The sequence below is a fragment of the Vanellus vanellus genome (assembly GCF_965231255.1).
Source record: "Vanellus vanellus genome assembly, chromosome: 2".
NCBI lineage: Eukaryota > Metazoa > Chordata > Aves > Charadriiformes > Charadriidae > Vanellus > Vanellus vanellus.
The window spans coordinates 137,741,052-137,750,252 of NC_138906.1; positions in this window are offsets into that span (position 1 = coordinate 137,741,052).

Sequence of the window (9,201 nt, forward strand, 5' to 3'; positions counted from 1 at the left end):
TCTTTAATCTCTAGAAATACTTAAAATTGAGGTAAAAACATTTTAAGTAACTTAGGTAGCAGAAGTGGTTCAATGTTATTTTTCTTGTAAATCCTACCAGAGAAACCATTATTTAAATCACTTAGGAGGATAATACCTACCCATAGGGAGCTAGCCTTGAAGAACTTGGGCTTCAAAAGTTTCTCTGTGGAAGTATTTCCTTCATATGTGACAGTAACTTAGATGCTGTGTTCTATGTGAAAACAACATGAGCAACTCCTTATAAATTCCTAGTTAAAAGTGAAAAAAGTCTGGATTCCTTTAATCTTTTTAACAGTAATATCCTAACTGGACTTTCCAGTTACTTCCTAGGATTATTTGGAAGAATCAAAGTGGAAAAACTACCTGAGAATTCTGTTCACGTGTAAGAAGAAAACCAAGGTTTTTATTTGTGTCTTTGTGTGTTCTGTTTCCAATAAGAACCTGTTAATATTTTTATGTATTTATAAGGACAAATATGGTATTGTCATTTTATTAAGTTCCCTTTGTTCAGAAGTACTTGTCTTCTTCCTCCTGTGTTCCACCATGACTTACATATCTAAAAGTTTTGTGCTTTTTGTCTTTAAAGGTTTCCAAAGTCCTGCTCCTTTTTTCTCTTCCCTCATTTCCTGAAGGAGAGACAAAGTCTGTGCTTATCCTACCTAAATTTTGAACTCTTATTTTGAAAACAGCCTTCTTGATGTATCCAATACAAAAAATAGGAGTTCCATAAAAATGTGCGTTATTGCAGCAGTAGAACTTGATGTAAGTAGTGACTGGTTTTATTCTTACTCCTGTGCGAATAGCACAGCTTACATATGAGTGCATAATGGAGTAACTGTGCTCCACAGCTCTATGTGTTAATGACTTACATGGTTTTTTTGCAGTTTTTTGTATTCTTGGGCTCTGAACAGCAGCCTCTTGAAGTTAGTAACAGACCTTGCATTAATTTGTTGGGAAGAAGGGTCAGGCCCTGGAAATTGTTGTTTTTCTTTATAAATTACACAGTAGGTTAAAACCATTCACAAGCCAAATCACTTAACTTGTATCTGAATGTAGTAATTTTTTATTTTAAGTTTTGCTTTGACGTACTGGCACCATCTTAGTTATGCGTGAAAGAACAATCTGAAAGAACTTAATTGTGCCTTTCCCACAATAAATACACTCTTTTTGTCAGAAATGGTTACTTTCAGCTCACAAACACCATTAGTATCAATTCATGTAATTTCTTTGTAGCTTGTGCAAAATATAACGTAGTGTTGCATGATAGGATTATGATCATTGTTTACATCCTCAAAACTTGTGATTACTATCAATGGGGCCAATTTTGAAGAAAGCATGATTGAAGCAAAGCATGTCCAAAGTAGGTACCAATCTTGGAGGATGAGAGATTTAAGAGACTTGATGTAGTCATGTTGCAGGCCACAAACTATTGATGTTTTAGAATTAGTTCGGTGGTGTGGAATTGTCTTACACTTTTTATACATAATTGGTTTCAGAAATTATCCTCCATTCAGTGTAGTCTTGTCTTACTATAATTTTCCTAAGCTGGCTACTGAGCTTGGTAGGATGGATGGCTGGTGATGATAGTTAGAACTGACAAATCATAGCCAAATTATGTTCTACATAGTTTAGATTCTAGGATCCATATTTTGGCACATTCATATCTGTACTTGAAAAATCAGAATCTTGCATCTTTTGCATAGATAAGCCTGCTTTAGAAAATTTGCCCTGGACTTGGACATGGAGGTCTGCAAAATGAATTATTGCAAGCTGAGCGCCCATCAGCAAAGATACAAGTCCGGAATAGGTTTTGATCAGTTAGTGAATCTACTGGGGAATCAATTCCTTTGTCTGACTTGATGAATTTCTTGTTCCTGCTGGTAAAACGCATTTTACCACTTATTGAAAATGTTTTCTACAAAGGGAAGGTTTAGTAAGGAAATAAATACAGTCCAGGATTGCTGCAACTGTAGAAAAAACATATTGACCATTTCTGCTTTGAATTGTAGGTGGCAGGTTTCCTAGTTTCAAATGAATCTGCGTACAGTAACCATAATTTCTGCTTTTTGAGCTGTTTGTGTAACTCTTTGCTTGCAATGCAGCATTCAGTAAATTGAGTGACGCATCATTTACCTTATTTACACTTTTATTATTTATAGCAAGGACTAGACAGGAGATTAACCGGAAGTGAAAGAAGAATTTTAAAAAGATTTTCTGAACTTCAAATTTGGCCTTACAAGAAGGTCTATTGAAACATAAATGACTGTTGGTAGTAACATTGGATAATGTGTATATGTTTGACTCTACAATAAATATAAGCGGACAATGAAAATATAATTGACTATGCAGTTTACTGCTGTACAGTGAGACTATCAGAAACCTACTTTATGAACTGTTTTTGTTACTGAATGACAGGTTTCTACAGTCTTTGATTTTACAGACCATAGACTATTACACAAGTTATCAGCACAGATTGCTGTAATTGCATCTCAATGGAGTGTTTGTTAGAAAATAGTAATTTGTTTTCATAGTGCCCCTGCAGAACTGAATATGAGAGACAGATTTGTTATATTTAAAGAAAAAACAAACTGTTAAACAGAGGAGACGGACTCTAAATTTTAATCTTTAGGTACACTACACCCAAATTTGATGACCTAGGTCCAAAAACCCTCTTGCCCTAGCCCTCCCCCCTGCCTTTATGCCTTGGATTTCACAGGAGGAAAAAACATGGATACATATACTGAAAGGGGAGTATTCCAAAATGTCTCAAGAATCAAAATATTGATAATTGAGAAGATAAAACCCCCAGATGAACTATGCACAACTGATGCACTTCACTGATGAGTCTAAACTTAGCTAGTGTCATTTTCTGGATGCGTTGTTGACAGATATTTAATTTAAAAGCCTAAATTCCTTAGAGTTCATGTGTAAAATTAGGATGACGCGATTATTGTGTTTCGCGTCTGTCTTTCCAGTTCTCTGTGTGTGTGTATATATATGTAGGGGGTGTGTGTGAGCACACACATGTATTTTGTGGGAACTTGTAAGTTATACAAGCGTAAAACGTTGTTTTGCTAAAGCACAGTTGATACAAAACAGGACTGAATGCTACTGGAGGATTGTGAAGCCCCAGACAGTAGACTAATGTAGTTACTGTCCTTTTAAAGTGGAATTTATTGATGTGATTTTTTTAATGATTTCTATACCAATGTCTGACCCTATGACAGACTTTCTTTTACTGTGTGCCACTATATCTTCCTAATGTGCTTACTAAGGTTCTTCTGTTCAATTAAAAAAAGAAAAAAAAAAAAGTCAAAGGTAAATTTCCATCTAAAGAAACAGGGAGAAGGCTGGTTTTGAGGTCTGGCCTGAGGGCATTTTGCATTCCCATTCTGCTTTTGTGAGTATCTGTTATACAAAGGACTTCTCTGTGCCAGAAAGGAGTGCAGGATCATCGGAACTATACTGATAGAAGTGCAATGGTGTTATGAAAAATACCAGCTTGAATAGTAAAAACAACATTAGCATAAGGCTTAATCTTTATATGACGTATCTTACACAGGTTTATATTTATGCATGATGCTCACACCCTAGGTAGTTCAGAACTGGAATCTCTAAATATGCGGTAACTTAAGTATATGGTTATGTGGCTAACTACACTCTCAGTCTTACACACCGCTCCGGGGAAGTGGGCGTGGGGAGGTGCTTTACCACCATTTCAAATTGTACATATGAAACAAACATTTAGGCAGAATTTTTCAGATTTGCCAAAGAGACTGGAAGAGCCATCAAGCTCCCCTGGGGGCTTTGGGAGCCCTTCCCGAAGGGAGGGAGCCGGAGGCACGTGGGGAGCTCTCCATGGTGCTCCAGGCAACGAACCCCCTCTGGCCTGGCTGCTGGCAGCGCCTGCTCACGCTCTTCCACCCGTGCTGCAGGTAGCCACATCCACAGGCTGGTAACTCCAAAATGTGTTTTAAAACCTGACCCAGTCTTCAAGCATCGTCGAAGTTCTCTGTCACCTGAGAGAGACAAGCTCCCAATTCACTGTTGCAACTGAGAGTTAATGTCTGAAACACAGTGTGCAAAGAGGACAGTTTCATGATGCACGCTTATCAAATCAGTGGAAGGAGGTATGACAGCAGTAGTTTAAATGCTAATAAACAAGGCATGTCGCAGTGCACACTGATGTAGACTATGTAATTAGCCTTGAGTATAAAATGAAATGGTATTGTCTATGTATTGCAAAGTTCTCAAGGAGTGCTAGTTTCTGTCATATAGATTTTGTATATGTGCGAAGAACAAACTTTTTACATGTTTTTATTTTAACCTTGGCTGACAAATTTGTGTTTTGTAAGAACACTTTTTGCAGCTTTAATTATTTTCAGGTTAACTAAGCTATGAATAATTATATGGGTTGTATAACAGGGTAGAATTTTCATATTTGGTGAAATTGGTTTTGGTGACTCTGGTGAAAACAGTTTTATTGCCTATAAGTACAGCTCATTCCAACTTGTGGTGGTTTTGTTGCTAGGTTGTTGTTTTGGTTTTTTTTTTTTTCAACTCACTGAGTAAGGTTTGAGTTACCTAATTGGTTGGACAAAATGTTAGGTAAAAGATTATCTAGCTGTATTCAGCAGTTACTTGGTTGATATTTGCTTTCCAATATTCACAATATAAGAGATTACTCTTGCATACTATTGTGGTGGTGGTGGTGGGAGTTGTTGTTTTGTCATTCCAGAATACACATTACTGGAGGATCCTACTTAGCCCCATTCCATTTCATGTAGCCAGAAAACAGCTTATTTGGATTTTCTCTTAATTAGTGTTTCTTCTTTACAAAAATAATCAACAGGGAAATCTAATTTCTCCAATTTGAACATTAGCTGTTCAGTCAGCAAATCAAATATTCAGTTTACTATAGCTGAATATTGAACTTAAGTTCTAAATAATAGTGCATGGTTTACCATAGCTCTGTATTTGGATTTGGATTTCTGGCAGAAGCGTGAATGGATCTGGGTCTGATCTGTAAAGTGCTGAGTATTTTATGGCTGTTACCATACCTACCTTATATGATTGCTCTAACTCTTGGTGTTCATCCTTCATGTCATACTTAGTATCGTATCTTCATCAGTTTATTTATTGATGTTCCATGTTTTCAAATGAAGTGTTCATTCATGTGTTTGAGGTGATTATTTTGTCAGCATTGCATTTACAACGTTTGCCTTGCCCCTTAGTACATTGAGTATTTGTGTTTGTGATCATCCAGTGTTTTTTTTTTTTTTCTTCAGAATTCCTGGGTTTGTTTGCATATTATTTGGTATATTGTGTTTATTTTAAAGTGTCAGTTCTGTTTTAATTAATAAATGTAAATCACCACCTAATGCTATTTTGCCACTTATTGTTAACAATAAACCAAATATGCCAATAAAACTTTCTGTGATGCACACATTTTTGTATCCAAATGTGAAATTGTCTTAAATAAAATAACATAGGGATACATAACATCATTTCAATCTTATGAATCTTGTGAAGTCTTTGGTCTCAAGTACACCAGACCTTATGTGAAGACCATCCGCTGTCTTCTCTTAGCATTTGGGAGAGAACCGCTTAGTTAGTCCTTTCAAAGGTTAGGGGTTTTTAATTGACTTGCAAGATGGGATTTGGATTCCTCAGTCACCTTGAAAAATACTGTATACCAGACATTTAAATCAGTGTGATCCGTTTATATAAATTTAACTCTGTATCTCTTCTTTTTCCCAACTATGTGGAGAGTTTAGTTTATAGAGAGCTATCACTGTGATACCTGTAGTAAATAATTCTTTTTTCTTTTTTTAATAAGGCTGTAAGGTATAATATATAACCTAAGCTTGATCTGGGTTTGTTCTCTTTCATGAGGTTAGAACACTGTTTTGTTGAAATGATTAAACAGGAAAAAAAGCAGAAGTTACATTTTTCCTGTAAAGTTCACTTGCGTGAACAGAAATCATGGTGAGGGTTTGGGTTCCTGATTTGTATTTTTTTTTTTTTTCTAAATACAGATAAGTAGAGAACAATTCCTCTCTTCTTTCCTCTTTTTAGGGGAAAGTTCCTCCTACTGGGCTCTTTTGTTCACCACACCCTCTTCAGAGGAACACAGATACATTTTCCCTTTGTTCTGGATGAAATTCATTTATGTGCCAAAAGTCTGCAAACTCTCTTGTCAGCACTGAGATTCCATGACATTCCTCATGCTGGCTTCCTCTTTATTCTAGTTCGCCAGGAACCATTCCAATCAGATAGCAAGAGAGAAAAAAAAAAAAAACACCACAACAGTAACCACAAAAACCAAACCAAATCAAAACAAAAACCTGAGTAGCTGCTGAATGAAACCTATGATCAAGCTACTTCTCTTTTGCTCAGCACAAAGCTGAAGAGATGGACTGGAAGGAGACATATAACCAGTCAGCAGAGGTTTACTCCTGCCTGTCCTGCATCTTTACCTAATGAATTACAGTTGTAAACACCTCTTTCATGGTGTAAAGGGAGATCTAAATGTTCTCTTCTAGTAGCCTTCCTTGATCGGGCTTTCTAAACACCAGAAATTCTTCCTTCTCATTACAAACCACAGAGCATCCAACCCGTTCTTTCTGTTAGAAATGTGCAACATTATTTTGCTCACAGGGATTAGTCACCCCTTTCTGCTTTCTCATAATCCCTTGCAACAACGCTGCTAAAATTCTTTTTAATAATTTAAATACCCAAGTTGTTTTCCCTTGACACCTTCCCATAAATTCCATGTATTTCTAAATCATGGTTTTGACCTACTCATAAATAAAGAAATGCATAAATGAAAGTGGCAGGGAAGTAGGGGGTGGTGGTGGCAACCTGCAAGGTTTTCATCCCTCGTCCACTCCTGTGGACCAGTTTCTTGTTGTCACGTTTGCCATTTCAGGAGAGACCGGAGAAGGTTCTCAAATGGAAGGAACAAATTAAAGAGCACAAGCCACTGCGTTTAGCAGTTGGTCTTTGCATGTAAGTGTTGACTCAGAAAATTTGGCAAGAAGAATCAGGCAGGCAGGATATTTATTAAGAGGAGCAATCCTAAAAACCCCACAATTTCATAATCGCTCAGTTTAAAATTCTGCTCTGGGTCTAACCTTGGTCTTTTCCCCAGGACGGACCTGAAACTGCTTGATTTGCCTCAAGATTTAAGTTGTGGGCTGCCACTTAAGTCATTTAAGCTGACTGAACTTCCACTTTTGTAGTAGTATTGCATCTGTGTGTTTTTTCTTTTAATTCCCACTGACCTTTCCTCACCAAGTGGTTATTAGGAAAAAAATCCTGGTATTCAAACTGTTCCTGCATTTCCAAAAAAAACCCAGCTGTTCCTGTCTTATAGACAAATTTAATCCTCGGTCTCCTGGGATTTCTTTCAGTAGAAGGGATTTCCAGAGAAGTCCTTACAGTAGTGGTTACATCCTCTGATTTGCAGTATGATATTGGGAATTTTGTTTCCGTAAGAGTTATGGGTTGGCTAGGCTCCCTCCCCCCTCTCCCCCCCCCCCACATTTTGGAGTTAAAGTTGCAATCTCTAACATCAAGAGCTAAAGTGAGTATGGGAAAGTCTCAATCACAGTTTTACAAAGACACTACTCCTACCCCAAAAAGTCTCTGCACCATCAAGGATGAGGGGGCTGGGGGGAGTGTATTCCATACGTAACAGTATGTTTGCTTTGCTCTTAATCTCCTCCCTCACCATGAGCAGCAGGGCACACTGGGTTTCATGGATTCAGTACAGCAGATCTTGTTACAGTCAAAGGAGATCCGTACAGTTCTTTGAAGCATATCCCACCATTTTTTCAGGTGTTTGTTCTAAATACCGAAAATTTTTCACAGTAGTTCCATGGAAATTTTATTTTAGCACAGATAAAAAAATGTATGTTACCTTACTCTGAACTAGGAAACAACAGGCAGACTTAACGAAAGATTTCCCAAAATATTTAATCCAAGGCACATACCTGGGATGGAAGTGTCTACCTAAACTGGCCAGGTTACAAGCAACGAAGAAATAAGTATTTTATAATGGGAAGTCCCAAGCAGCTGGAGGTTACGTTACCAGCTGTGCTTTTAATGACAAGCTCCGCAACAAAGCTAAAGAAGGACTAACGACACCTAAAAAGTGAACAGCCCAATTCCGTAGAAGACAAATATTTTATTACCAAAGGAGTTATAATATCAAAGTAAGAAAGTGCAAAAGAGATATAAACAACTATAAAAATACTTCTGTTTATCCAAAATTAAATATGAACACTTTATTAGTTAAATGCCAATATATTATTCTCTGAAAATATTCACACATTTTAAGTCATGTTTGTCTAACACATTAAACACGTTATATAAAATAATTGCATATAAGGAATCACAATCTGAAGGCAAGAAATTCTAGCTCCTCCTGCAGCTAACTCGAGGATAACCAAATACATATGGCTAGTGCTGTTTCCAGTCAGCCGAACAAACTTACATTCAGGCGTCTCCTTTTTTGCCCTCTATAGGTCTCGCTGTCTTGCCTCTACTTCAGCCAGTAGAAGTGTGCTACATCTCTCAAAAATCAGTACCCTTACTAAGTTTTTCAAAAAGTTAACCTTTTCCCTAGTTTTCCAAACCTCTATCAGTTTGCAGACCCATGAGATACCCACACTGAAAACGTTATTGCATCAGCAGAACAGACCCAAGATGAGCTGCTTGTTTGGTAAATTGTTCCTTTTGGTCCTTGATGCGTTTTCCATAGATATAAAGAAACCAGCCACTTTTCCATACTGTTTCCTTCACCTGTAGCTTCTAAGATGGCTTTGTAAATTGCAGTGGACATGTAAGTAGATTGCTTTCATATGATGGTGTTATAAAGTTACTCGAACAATCAGAAAATTCTAAGTAGTTTCCAGAGCACGAAGGTGGGACACAGTGTTCTGCTGAGTTCTTTGTTTCAAATGCTGGTCTTTTATTTACGCTTCTTGGACTTCAGCAGCATGGTGTAGCCGTTTCCATTTATTCCGTCTCCAGGAACAAGGTACAGTAGCCTTCCATCAGTATTCTGGCATAAAGTGTTCATATAAGCGAGCAGAGTTACTCGAAGAATGCATATAAAATGCAAAGATACCAAGTAATGCCACTTCGAAAGAAAAGAGCAGGATTCACCTGGAA